The sequence below is a fragment of the Lottia gigantea genome (assembly GCF_000327385.1).
Source record: "Lottia gigantea unplaced genomic scaffold LOTGIsca_24, whole genome shotgun sequence".
NCBI lineage: Eukaryota > Metazoa > Mollusca > Gastropoda > Lottiidae > Lottia > Lottia gigantea.
In genome coordinates, this window is record NW_008708707.1 from 1,320,681 (window position 1) to 1,335,520 (window position 14,840).

The window sequence follows — 14,840 nt, forward strand, 5'->3', positions numbered from 1 at the left end:
GCGGCCCTAGACTATTAATTACCATAATGTAATGAACTTGATATTCAAGACTACTTATAGATGCCAACATCAAGTACAGAAGTGGGATAGCTTAGATTTGATTGTCACCTGCTGGACAATTAGGAGAAATGGACTCAAATCTTTGTTAAAAATAGATGTTTAAATCAGTCAATTGTGACTTTGATTGGCGTCTACTCAGTCATATTTGCATTGTATGTTGATAGCAGAATGACTTTGTTGCTTGTGAGATGATGATGTCTGCCGGGCAATTTGGGGCTTCAAGTTCGAGTTCTTTCTTGAGAATACTGCACTTGCTGTCTTGTTGTCTGTTTGGGACAAGACAAGGCGTAAGATTCAGGGTTGGAATTATACCATTAGATTTTTCAACCAGCCAAAGCCCCATGTGCCACTGTCTGTATGTATTAAAGATCCCATTGAAAGACTAATGTTGCAGTCCTGATAAAATTTCCTTCATCACACACTGCATGGTGTTCTCGTTAACCCAAGCAACTGCAAAAAAGTAGTAAATTAAACTAAGGATGATTTTTATTGCCTGTGACACATGCAATTACAAACATCAAATCTATGTGGGATAGGTACTTTAAACATGAAATAATTTGTAAAAGTCAACAAGTCTGTCTGTAATGAAATCAATAAACATTAAAATCATATCAACGTCAAGATATAAACAACCTTTTTAAACATGGCTGATTAAATCAAAATATTTTATCTCTTGTTTCTTTTTAATTGATTGTTTGACATCACTGCAATCTTACACTATTTATTCTTGTTTTTTTAAATATTTTTGTGTGTTTATTTGAATAAGTAGAAAACACAAGTTCCTATGAGCTATTGGGAGCCACGGTGGCTCAGTGAGATAGACGCTTGCTCGCTAACCTGAAGGTCCAGGGTTCAATCCCGGCATAGGTCGCGATAATACCTTCGGATTTTTCAACATCGTTTCTCCCTGTCAGTGATGCAGGTAAGAGGGGCTGACAAGGAAAAAGCGTCTAGTCGTTCAGATGGGACAATAAACTGAGGCCCTGTGTGCTACAGGCTGTGCATGTTAAAGATCCCTTGACAGTTGGAAATCGAAAAAGAGTAGGCTAATGCCGTTGTCCTGGCAAAATTTCCCTCATTGCACCCTGCATGGCGTTGCCCATCTTCATTAGCCCACAGGATGCAGAAAAGTAGGACGTAAAACTCCATTCATTTCATTTTTTATGTGCTATTGCCGAGAGACGCCTCTACTAATTGCACACTGAGCCCAATAAATTACAGAAGAGATATTAAACACTACTCCACTCCAGATACAGTTGACATATTGAAATTTACCAAGATTTTAAACATCTGTTTTATGTTTTGTTGTATAAATGTCCATCATGATTTAATGAAATTTATATTTATCAGTTCAATGTTCTAGAAATCATATTAAATAAACAAATTCTAAATCATTTTTTGTATGTGTTTTGTATTTGTTTTTTATGTGTATTGGGGCCATATATGGCTTCTTTTCCATCATACCAATTTTCTGTTAGAAGTCTGTGGTTCCTGTAATTGTAGAATTATTTTATCGTATGTGACATGATAGCTACTTCATAGAAAGTTAAGTTTTAGGGAAATTGCAAGACCCACAGATGTATGATTGAAAATTGAAAAGGTGCAAATTGATGCTATCAGTGTCCTCAATACACATAAAAAGTATAGAAAACTTCTTTTCAATCCCTTTAAGATATTACTTAGAAACTTTGAAGATACAACCCAAGGGAGTGTACGTTATTTATTAAACTGAGTTAAAACTTTGTAATAAGATTTGTAAAGGAGACTCGTGGCTTTTTAATAGTTTAATTTTCTCCTAGGGAATCTAGCTATTGATTGGAAAACAAGTTTTTACCCTTGATAAGTTACTACAGCATTGTGTTAAGAAAGGATAATAAAAATAAATATGCAAACACAGAATAATAAGCTATGTGGACTCTCTGATAGAGATCCCAACCTGAAAACTTATAATAGAGAAACACAATGGCAGCGCTAGAGACATCCATCACAGTACTTATGGTTAAGGAAGCATGTGACCTCTCTGAAGGAGGTACAGAGTTAACAATCCCAGTCACAGAGTGCCTAGCTACACTCGCCAAAATGTATATTGAGAAAACAACAATATTAGCCATGTGGAACCTCTGAAAGGAATACCAAGTTGACAAACACAATTTTATAGTGATCCAGGTGTTCCAGAATTTCATGGTTTGCCTTTAAAAGCATATGAACTACAGCATAATTTCATTATTTCAAAAAAGTAAAATGATTATCTATTTGATCAAGGGTTACATGTAGACAGACTCAGACACCCTTGTAATACAATCATCTGATATTGCATGTTAGCTAAGCTGCTTTTCCATTATTTCTATTATGAGATGAGAGATGTTGGTTTACTCTAGGGTATTCAACTGTCATCTTTACTTACAATGTCTTCTCAAATCATCAGACTCTAGTGTTATTGGGAAGAAAGTTTGAGGGAAATGCCACAGAGTGGGTTGATGGCTGCACCATTTTGTGTGTTAATTTACATTTTGAAATAAGGCAAACTATAAATTTACAATTATAAACGTCATCTTTTTGTCTGATCTGTTAATGTACAAATTTCACCTTTTCTGTTTGTCTTATTCTGTAAATTTAAAATTCAAATGTGTCTGTAATGTCTTTTTCTGTAAATTTATAAATTTGTCTGTTTATCTTATCTGTAAATTTACAAATTTTAACTTTTCTGTTTTGTCTATTTTTGTAAATTTATAAATTTAAACTATTCTGTTTGTCTTATCTGTAAATTGACAAATGTAAACTTTTCTGTTTATCTCTTTCTGTTAATTAAATTCGAATTTTTCTGTTTGTCTTTTTCTGTAAATTTAATTTGAATTTGTCTGTTTGTCTTTTTCTGTAAATTTAATTTGAATTTGTCTGTTTGTCTTTTTCTGTAAATTTAATTTGAATTTGTCTGTTTGTCTTTTTCTGTAAATTTAATTTAAATTTGTCTGTTTGTCTTATCTGTAAATTGACAAATTATACTTTGTCTGTAAATTTACTAATTTAGATTATAACTTATAATTCATTATAGAAGGAAATATAATAGTCTATACTAGTGATTTATAGTATAGTATGTTGTAATTTCCGCTAAAATAAGTATTAGTACTGTCTATATGACTTAGATAGTTACTGATATTATAACAATGGTTTACCAATAAACTATTTCTTTAAATAGAACCAATTTAATCAAACTTTATCTCTTAAAGCCACTGTAGGCAGTGGCAGAGCCAAAGGCCACCCCCTTTGCAGCCCCGAAAGCAAGCTTTTTGGACAAAAATCTCATAACTAAGTTAGAAATCTGACTCCGTCACTGACTGTAGGTGTTGTTTTTCATGATCAATGTTAGAGGCACCAATAGCAAAGACAACAAGTTCAGCCCCTAACATTTCTTGTAAAGCCATTGGAAGTGCTAATTTCAGGAATAATTCAGGAGCACTGACAGCCAATTCCACGACAAGGATAACAGCTATTTTAACAGCACAAAATTATAAATATTGCTGCCCCAAGTATGTCTGTTGGCATTGGTGGAAGTTGCTCTTTGCCATTGAAGTTTAGGCAACCCTGCTTACTTTTGATCCCTTTAATTTCGATACGTTTGTGATTCATTATCTTTTGAAAATGTATTTGTATTATTCTCAAAAGAAATTAAATTTATTTAAGGACTATTTTGGCCCATTTATCTTGCATCTGATAAAAAGAAAACACTAACCCATACTTTTACTACCAGTAGTTCAAATGAATTTAATTTTCCTTCAGTTTTTATTTTTATTTAATGCCATTAGAGAATGTTGTTGAAATTTGAAATTTATCTATAATGTGCCGTTATCTTAAGAAAGTTTGGTGAAATCTCTGTACAGTAGGAATAATATTATTATATTATAGTCAATACTATTGTATCTAATTCTATCACTGTAACTGTCGTAAAATTTTATTACTTTCAATTTAGTTTAAATTGGTAAGTATACATGGGAAAAGACTTTACATCATTTGCTAGGTTATGTAGAACAAATGGTGGTCGTGGGTTCTAATTTTGGCTGGCATGAAAGTCGAATGACCGTGAGTAAGTCATATTTCCTCATTATTCAACCCTTTGGATATTGATAATGCTGGAAGATTGATGCCAAGAGGTTTTCTAGATTATCCATGTATAGCTGGGTCAACTGGAATTATGAAAATGACTTATTCAAGGTCGTTGTACCACCACATGCTGACCAAGATTAGAACCACAATTTGACATCATTCTAAAAGTTCCAATGCTCTAATAGATCGTTGGAAAATAAAATAAAATGAATGGAATTTACGTCCTACTTTTCTGCACCATGTGAGCTAATGAAGTTGGGCAACACCATGCAGGGTGGAATGAGGGAAATTTTGCCAAGACAGCGGCATAAGCCTGCTCTTTTTCAATTTCCAACTGTCAAGATATTTTTAACGTGCACAGACTGTAGCACTCAGGGCCTCGGTTTATTGTCCCATCAGAAGATATTATCTCGACCTATGCCGGGATTGAACCCAGAGCCTTCAGGTTAGCGAGCAAATGTTAACTCACTGAGCCACCATGGCTCCCTATATAAGGTAGGAGCAGCCGTCCGTGTTGAGAGGGTTAAATATGTAAAAAGCCTAATTAACCTAATGCTGGGGTATATTATATCTTGTGATTTAGTGAGAAGCTGTCAACCAGTGTTAAAAGGGTTAAATATGGATTGTTAATAATAAACAAGCTACTGTTAATAAACACAAATCAAGTCATTATCACTCTGTATTGACCTACGGCCACTTTCTATCATCTATATATATCTTTATGTCATCTGTAGTTGACATGTCGGCACAATCTCATGTCAGTTGACATATCATACATAGATATAATTTAGTCTTATTAATTCCTCCTTTATATGAAGTTAGTTATTGAGACAAAAGAAATGAAATGAATGGAACAGTTAATTACCCTTTTATCTATTGTCCCTCTTAATCTCTTGTTTCTTGTTGGTATATATTTTTTTATGTTTTATTTGCCATTACATCTGATGACGACACGTATATATTGTGTTGAAACTTTATGTATCTAACCTTATTTAAGAAATGTGTTATATTCCATAATATTATATATTATATGAAATGAATGGAGTTTTACATCCTACACCATGTGTTCTAATGAAGACAGTAACACCTTGCAGTGTGCAAGGAGGGAAATTTTGTCATTTCATTTCACATACAGAAGTTGGTGGGAATATATCTAATTGTAAGAGGATATCAGATCCAGTGCCCTAGCATTCGTTATTTCCATAATAAAACTATGGAAGTCCATGATGGTTCCTGGAAGGCATGAGTCGGTGCCAACTGCCAGAATGAGCTGACGTCAATCAGATGGAATTGATTTTTACTAATTGGATGTTTTATGAGGGTCATATTAGTGTACATGTACTAATAACTATTCTACAAGCCGGTAGTTAGTTTTTACGATCCTTGCTTCACCAAATTAATTCATACCTTAAAGCTGGATTGTCTGACATTTTTGTGGAGTTGTGGGTTGAAAACTGACTTCACACTGACTTTCGGAAGCACTGGCTAAGTCCTCAAAATTCTGTCTTATCTTGAGAAGAATTTGAACAGACGATAATCCAACCATCCTCAAATTTTGTGGGTTTGACATCATGAGCATATTTGTGTGGGTGTATATCTATCGATAGCATCCCTATTTTTCTTTTTTTCTTATTCATCAAAATTCTTGGGTCAAGCTAATATCATAATGTAAATAATGTTTAGGCAAAACCAAAAATTGACTCAAAATTAATAACAAAAATCCATATATCATTGAACACTGGGATAAAAAATTTAGTCAGTCACCTTTAAATGCGAGTGTAATTTGGCATTAGTTGTAGAATTTGACTTCATAATATTTACAAAAACCCATATATCATTGAAGACTGGGAGAGAGAAAAGATTTAGTCACTCCTCCTTTAAATCCATTTATTTGTAAAAGGTGTCAGCTCCTTTAAGTTAGTGACTAATGTCACAGACCAAAGTTATTGTTTTTTCATGGTTATCAGATAAATTTTGTGGCGGCGATTAAGACTCTTACAACCAATTTAGACAGCCTATCTAGAATAATCAGACATTTTTTAAGTAATGAGGTCTTGCTCGCATGGTGGCAAGAAATTCCAATTTGTCTACAATCAAGTGTTTTTGACGTCTGTTTGTAGGTGAAATTTGTGACTGGACAACTGGACGTTCTTGACTTATTAGAACTTGCTGTGGCACATGGCCCAATATATAAAAAAAAAAAGACTCAAGAATTAAAATAAAATCTAGAATTTAAGAAAGGGAGTAATCTGATTGGATAATAAATTAAATTTAAAATTGATTTTAATGATTGACCAATCAGATGACATGAACACTAAAATGATCTGAAATTAGGTTGTCAAGATTAAGGTCTCCTAAATTTTTGTCAAGAGGTCATCCCAATTTATGTATGTGTATCAGGGACTTTGATAGCATCAATATGAACCATTCCAATTTACTATCAGATGTCTGTGGTTCCTGAAATTCCAATTCCATGACGTCTGCACTATATGATAAAACATAATTGTGATTAATGACCTCATGAAATTGCAGGAACCACAGACGTCTGGTTGAAAATTGGAATGGTGCAAATTGATGCTATCAGTGTCCCTGATATACATACCTCTTTATAATCCCTGAAAGTTAATTGTAAAAAATGAGACACTTAAAATCTGATTGGTTAAGACTATGATATCAATCAGCCAATCAAATTCGCAAGTTATGATCTTTCAGACGATAAGCTCCTGATGTCAATCTGTGATTGGGTTTGCCAACAAATTTGATCATAACAGTCCAGAAGACTTAGTTTTTAGCCTTGAAACAATGACAAAGTTTGGAAAGTTACTCAATAAATTCTTTTTATGGCTCCATTGGGAATAAGACAGTAATCTTTTATTCCAATTTTCTTAAAAAATTCTCATTTGATGTCTGGAAAAATGTCAGTAATGGTTGCTTTGTCCTGGAGTGACATTTTTTGGCAGATAGCTTAATTTGTCTGTATGCAATTACAACACAGTTTTGAACAAAGTGTTTGATGATGTCACTAATTGCAAGATTTACCTTATCACATAGCGCTCTTCGTGATTAGTGACGTCATCAAACACTTATTCTTAGTAGAATTGCAGGAGCCACAGACGTGGCGTGAAAATTGGAATGGTGCAAATTGATGCTATCAATGCGCCTGATATACATAAAAAATTTAAATCAGTTTTAGTGTGAAGCCCCAGAATGACTCAATATTATTGATCAGAGATATATCTCTACAATTAGGCATTTTTTTTTTTGCTTAAATCCACACAGTAGTTTTCTAACATCTCCCAAAAGGCATAAAGAACTTAAAAAGTTTACTTAAACATTTTTGTAATATTTTTTGGCTTTATTTAATTCAAATCTCATATTTGGAAATAATGAAAGTAGGTTGTTTTATTTAGACGTCTGTTTTCTATTCTGTGATAATATACCATACCAACACTGTATTATTAACTCTTTAAAAAAAAACACTCTCTAAACATCAGACTGGTCTTACTGATGATTTATGACAGTCTTAATAGCTAGGTTAGAAAATATACTGTATTTAAATCTATTAGGATCTCGATCTGTTTTCTGTTGTTTTTACCTAGGTTAGAAAATATACTGTATTTAAATCTATTAGGATCTCGATCTGTTTTCTGTTGTTTTTACCTAGGTTAGAAAATATACTGTATTTAAATCTATTAGGATCTCGATCTGTTTTCTGTTGTTTTTACCTAGGTTAGAAAATATACTGTATTTAAATCTATTAGGATCTCGATCTGTTTTCTGTTGTTTTACCTAGGTTAGAAAATATACTAGATTTAAATCTACTAGGATCTCGATCTGTTTTCTGTTGTTTTACCTAGGTTAGAAAATATACTAGATTTAAATCTACTAGGATCTCGATCTGTTTTCTGTTGTTTTTGCTTAGGTTAGAAAATATACTAGATTTAAATCTACTAGGATCTAGATTTGTTTTCTGTTGTTTTTGTATAAGAGCCTAGGCTGGGAAGATATATTTTGATTAGTGATACAGGTCAGAGTATTTCATATGAAATTTTGGCACATTTGTCCGCCAAATATATCACTTTGTCCAAAATGGCATAGTTGGTCAGCCTACTGGAAAAAGCTCTGATGAGATAGTTACTGCCCCTGACTAGGCCTAGGCCTTTACATTTGAGAGAATCAAACCTTCCCTTCCCTGAAAACTAATGATGTTGAGAAACATTTTTGAAAAAAATTTCAAGCTTTAAGATTTACTTTTGTTCATCAAAAAGTAGCTTTCATGTTTTCGTGCCCTGGACATTGTAAAACCAACATGTTTTCATGTTATTATGTAATCTATTAATGTTCCAATAACTGATTTTGGTTAAAATTGGAAATTATGTATTGTAAACAAAATGTGGTTTTAAGATAATGTGACCTACAGTTAAACACCAATCTTTTTGTCATTATTATTTAAAATGTTTATGATTAATTAGCCTATTATAATTATCTTAAGCCTCTACAGATTTCTCTATTAAGTTTGACAAATGTGTTTTCTAGAATAAATTACAGAAATCACATTAAATAACGGAACACAATTTCATGGTATACTACTCCTTAGTTTTATTGAACACAATATGGTATACTACTCCTTAGTTTTATTGAACACAATATACATTGTCATAACCTGAAATTGTTGAAAAGTTGTGTGCAGAAAACTAAGGAGTAGTATACCATATTGTGTTCAATAAAACTAAGGAGTAGTATACCATATTGTGTTCAATAAAACTAAGGAGTAGTATACCATATTGTGTTCAATAAAACTAAGGAGTTGTATACCATATTGTGTTCAATAAAACTAAGGAGTTGTATACCATGAAATTGTGGTCCATAAATTAATATTAAACACAAACATATGCAGTCCACTTTTGGAGGTAGATTTGTTTTATCTTGAATTTCTTGATCATAGTGAAAATTGTACTTTAATATTTTAATCTTTAACAGTAAAGACGTATTATGCAAGGAAAGTTTGTAATTTTAGCACATATACTTAAGGTTATAAGAAAATATAAGTTTTCTTTGAAGCCCTCATTATAAGTGTTCAAACAAGTTCAAAAATCTAAATCATTTGATAAGAAAAGGGAAAGATTTTGACTAATTACTGAATGATAGAAATTAAAAACCAACTATTTGTTCATCTATCTCTGTTCATTTACTCGACTATTTATCTCTGTTCATTTACTCAACTCTGTTCATTAACTCAACTATTTATCTCTGTTCATTTACTCAACTATTTATCTCTGTTCATTTACTCAACTATTTATCTCTGTTCATTTACTCAGCTATCTATCTCTGTTCATTTACTCAGTTTTTTATCTCTGTTCATTCAATCAACTATTTATCTCTGTTCATTCACTCTACTATTTATCTCTGTTCGTTTACTCAACTATTTATCTCTGTTCATTCAATCAACTATTTATCTCTGTTCATTCAATCAACTATTTATCTCTGTTCATTCACTCTACTATTTATCTCTGTTCATTCACTCAAATATTTATCTCTGTTCATTCACTCAAATATTTATCTCTGTTTATTTACTCAACTCTGTTGATTTACTCAACTATTTATCTCTGTTCATTCACTCAACTATTTATCTCTGTTGGTTTACTCAACTATTTATCTCTGTTCATTCACTCAACTATTTATCTCTGTTCTTTTACTCTAATACTATTTTTACTATATAAGTATTTTGAGAAACAAAAACAATGTATACATTGACCAAAATGAAGAAAAGAAATACTTAAACAAACTAAAATACAATTTATAAAAAAAATTCAGATTTGAAAACATTTTGAGACATTGTTAAGAGTGAAACTGGTGTATATTTGTATATTTGAACATGTTTGAACAAAGAAAAACATCTGAACAAGATTAAGAAAAAATGAAAAAAGAAAATCACGCATTTTGAGAAGTCAACCCCCCACCCCTCAACCCCCCACCCCCTCAAAAAATTCAATTTAACAGAACAAATAACATTATAGGAACATACAAAATATAATTTTTCAAAAATTTAGAATATAAATGATAGAAGAAATAATACACCCTAGACAAAGCCCCCTTCCTCTCTCATTCCCCTACATCCCTCTCCGCCCCCACAAACCCCCACATATATAATTGAAAATGAATACCTGTTAGCGGGTATATATCCATTGCTATATCCAGAACACATTTCTTTTTCACTGTGTATACGGCTTCTATGATACATTCCTTTTAGAAATATAACCTTCTTCCTTTGACATTCAGAGTTTATCACAACTTCAAATTAAATTTTGGCAAATGGCTTCAAAAGATATTGAATAATGAGATCCTTATAAAATATCAATCATTTTCTTCACACTTTAACAATTTATAGTCCTTTTCAGATCATTTTCTTTGCAGTTTTTTATCTGAATATCAAGATGATCATAATTTTATCTGAATATCTAAGTAATAATATTTACGTATATCTTTCATTATCTGAATATTTATTTATCTGAATATCTGAATAATATCATTGTCCATGAACAGTTTTCATTATCTGAATATATCCATATACATATGAGTCATTATCTGAATAATCTGAACTATTGATATTCGTCATCTGAATATTATTGATAATGTCCATATATTCTATTCATAATCTGAATATTATAAGTTTTAACAGTTTTCATTATCTGATTAAAGTAAGAATGTCCATATGATTCATAATCTGAATAAATATAATGATAGCCATGTACAGTTTTTATTATCTGAATTACTCACATATGATCTGATATGATCTGATCTGAATAAATGTTAGAATATCCTTATGTACTATTCATAACCTGAACTACTGGTATTCATAATCTGAATATAAAATGTCCATATGTATATATTCATAATCTGAATATAATGCTCCATGAATTTGGTCTTTTAAGACATTTTCAAATACAAATTTTTTTTACGTTAAATTTTGTAATTTGTGAAATAAATTTGTATTTTACAGATATACTTGTATTTTCATAGAAATATTAAATAATAATTTGTATTTCATAATAATTTGTATTTTGTAATAATTTGTAATTTCACAATAATTTGTATTTCACAATTTGTATTTCACAAACCTTGTAAATATTTACACAATAAGTTTGTATTTTACAATGAAGTGTATTTCACTTTCCAAATTGTAAAACTACTCAAAGCTCAACTAGAGCTACAAAAAATCCAAAAACAAAAGGATAAACTTTCACTTTCATGCTTTACTATTTCCCAAAAAACACTGCACTTCCACAAGAATTTTCCTGTTTTTTTTAACATTTTCACAAACAAGCTTTTAAAACCATTGTCACATTTGATAAAGCCAATATTTCTAACTGAAGGCTTAGAAAGTTATTTTCACAATAAGCTGGTGTTGAATATAATGTATTTATCCGAAGCCAATCTGAAGTGTAATGCTAGATCTATCCAACTATAGTAGCAGGGTTTCTAATACTATTGGTTATAGAGCTATATTACAAATATACTCTACTAGTATTCTATTGAACATTGTTTCCTAGTGAGAATTTTAGCTTCTGCAATTGGATATACTATTGTTTGGACAGTTGGTTTATTGCCAGTCATGTCTGACTGTAGCTAAAATATGTCAGACTAAAGTTGGCCTTTAAAGGGATCGTGAAAGATGTTCTAACTGTGTGACACTGTTGGCATTGATTTTCATTATTCCAATTTTCATTTAAATGTCTTTGGTACTAAACTGTTTATTCCATTTTCTTAATGAAATATTTGCTCTATCCTGGGCCTGTGTCTTTGGGAGCATCAACCCCTGAAATCCAATTTCATTTTTATTTCCAAATTTTGTTTCAATCAAATTGCCACTAATAAGGAACTGAAAGAACGTATACTTCTGCCTTTTCAATTTATTCCTGTAATTGATTGTATGAGGAGGTATTTAATCACAAGAATAAAGTATTGGTAGATCGTAAAATTCTAAATATGGTTTCCTTCCATACAATGTTGGTGAAAATAGAAAATGAAAGTTGAATTGTTAAGAAAGATTGATAGTATTTAGAAGTTTATTACTTGTAGATATTAGGTTTGTTAATATCTTACTCTAGACAAAACACTTCCACAGCGTCTCCACCGGATTTCATTTTAACCTATTTTTTTGCATCTTTTTAGGCTTACGAGAACAGCAAAACTCAATAAATATGCAATGAGGGAAATTTTGCCAAGACAGCGACATAAGTACTATTTTTTAGAACGTACTAAATTAGAAGAGAATTGCCAGCAGAATTCCAATGAGTGACCGATTAAGAAAGGTCAAAAAGTCTTTTTTTGTTTATACATGGACATTTACAATTGGTTAAAACTCCTAATTATATGCAATAAGAACATAATGATATGATTAAGAATACATGATAATTCATCAGAATCACCAATTAATAAAACAGTTTGCTTAAAATGACACTAAAAAATAAGGAAACCCATCTTTAAACCACATAAAAATCTTATTTCCCTTTCAATTATATCTGAAGATAAGAATATATCCAAAGTATGAAAAGAATACTGAAAAGCATTCTTGCTATAGCTAGCCTAGTGTGAAATTGATTTCAGTTTAAATTTCTAGATCTCTCTCTTCCTTGCCTTTATATCCTCCACAAATGAAAATTAAATGGATTTTTCTGTGACATTGACGACAATCTTGCGTTTCTCACCCAAAAAATGTCTCCAAATTGAAAGGTCAGTTTTAGTTTAAGGAAAACAAGTTGTCTTTGACTGGCTTATAAGTGATTATTTACTTAAAATGGAGGTTAGTCATCGATATCTGAATGCTGAATTTTTTTTTTGCATTTGATGATCAGTTCAAAGGCAATTGCAGTAAATTTTTGTTGAAGTGATACAGTCATGATTTGCTTCATGACAAATGATGGTCATAGGTTCTTAATTTGGTCAGCAAGCAGCAAGTATGGTGACCTTCTTATTATTCCAGTTGACCCAGCTGTAAATGGGTATGGATAATCAGGGAATGATCAATGCCATAAGGCATGACCAAGGACCAGCTGGTAGAGAGGATCCTTTGTGAACCTTCGTTGTCGTCCTGGTAGATAGGATCCCTATAAACCAAGTTGTTATCCTTGTGAAAACAATGGTTTGGCCAAGGATTAGCTGGTAGAAAGGATCCTCTTTTTTTCTTTCCTTTCTATCTACCAACATGTTGTCTTCTGATCATTGAAAGAAAATAAAAATATATTTTTATGGAGCTCATTGTCTGGCTGGGTTAATTATTGGACTATTTATTACTATAATGATCAGTGGAATGGCTCTCGTGGTTCATACTAGAACTTGTTTTTGTCTCTTTACCCCTTTCAATCTCCCTGGACTATTAAAAGGGATTATGAAGAGATTTTCTTAACTTTCCATGTGCATAGGGGGCACTGATAGTATCAATTTGCACCATTCCAATTTTCAATCAGACGTCTGTGATTCCTGCAATTCCACTAAAACTAATCTTGAAGGGTCTTATGTAATAGACCATATTTTACTGTTAGTGATAGCATCAAACACTTAGTTTTAGTGAAATTGCAGGAACCACAGACATCTGCAAATCGTTGCTATAAGTGTTCCTGATACACATAGAAAGCTAAAAAAAAACTTTAACTATACCTTTAAGCTATATACTCTAAAGGATTAGTTGATGAAGGTGAACCAAGGTTGTTATCCTTGTTATAAAAAATGGTTTGGCCAAGGATCAGCTGGTAAAAAGGATTCTCATGAACTCAAGTTGTTATCGAGATACAATCCCTTTAAGCTATAGTTGATACAGCTAAATTTAAGTTTCAAATACCCACTAAATCTAATCAACAGGCTTTGTGTATTGTCAATTGAACATCTTAGAATAAAATTAGACCATAGCCTTAGACATGGAAGATAAAAGAATTGAAATTTTGTATTGGCTCAATATAAAGGCTGCGGTGATGAAAATAAATCCCTGTTCTTTGAAATAGTAAGCCTTGAATTACTTAAATGTGGATATCATTGATGTAACATGAAATGACATTGACATTGAATAAAAAATGACATTGAACATGAATAAAAAAAAATGACATTGACATTGAATAAAAAAATGACATTGAACATAGATGACATTGAACATAACCTCGAAATTACATTAACCAAAAACATAACATTGAATTTAAATGTAAAATGGCATTGAACAGATCATAAAATGGCATTGAACATTGTCATGAAATGCCATTGAACATTGTCATGGAATGGCATTGAACATTGTCATGAAATGGCATTGAACATTGTCATGAAATGGCATTGAACATTGTCATGAAATGGCATTGAACATTGTCATGGAATGGCATTGAACATTGTCATGAAATGCCATTGAACATTGTCATGGAATGGCATTGAACATTGTCATGGAATGGCATTGAACATTGTCATGGAATAGCATTGAACATTGTCATAGAATGGCATTGAACATTGTCATGGAATGGCATTGAACATTGTCATGGAATGGCATTGAACATTGTCATGGAATGGCATTGAACATTGTCATAAAATGGCATTGAACATTGTCATGGAATGGCATTGAACATTGTCATGGAATGGCATTGAACATTGTCATGAAATGGCATTGAACATTGTCATGGAATGGCATTGAACATTGTCATAAA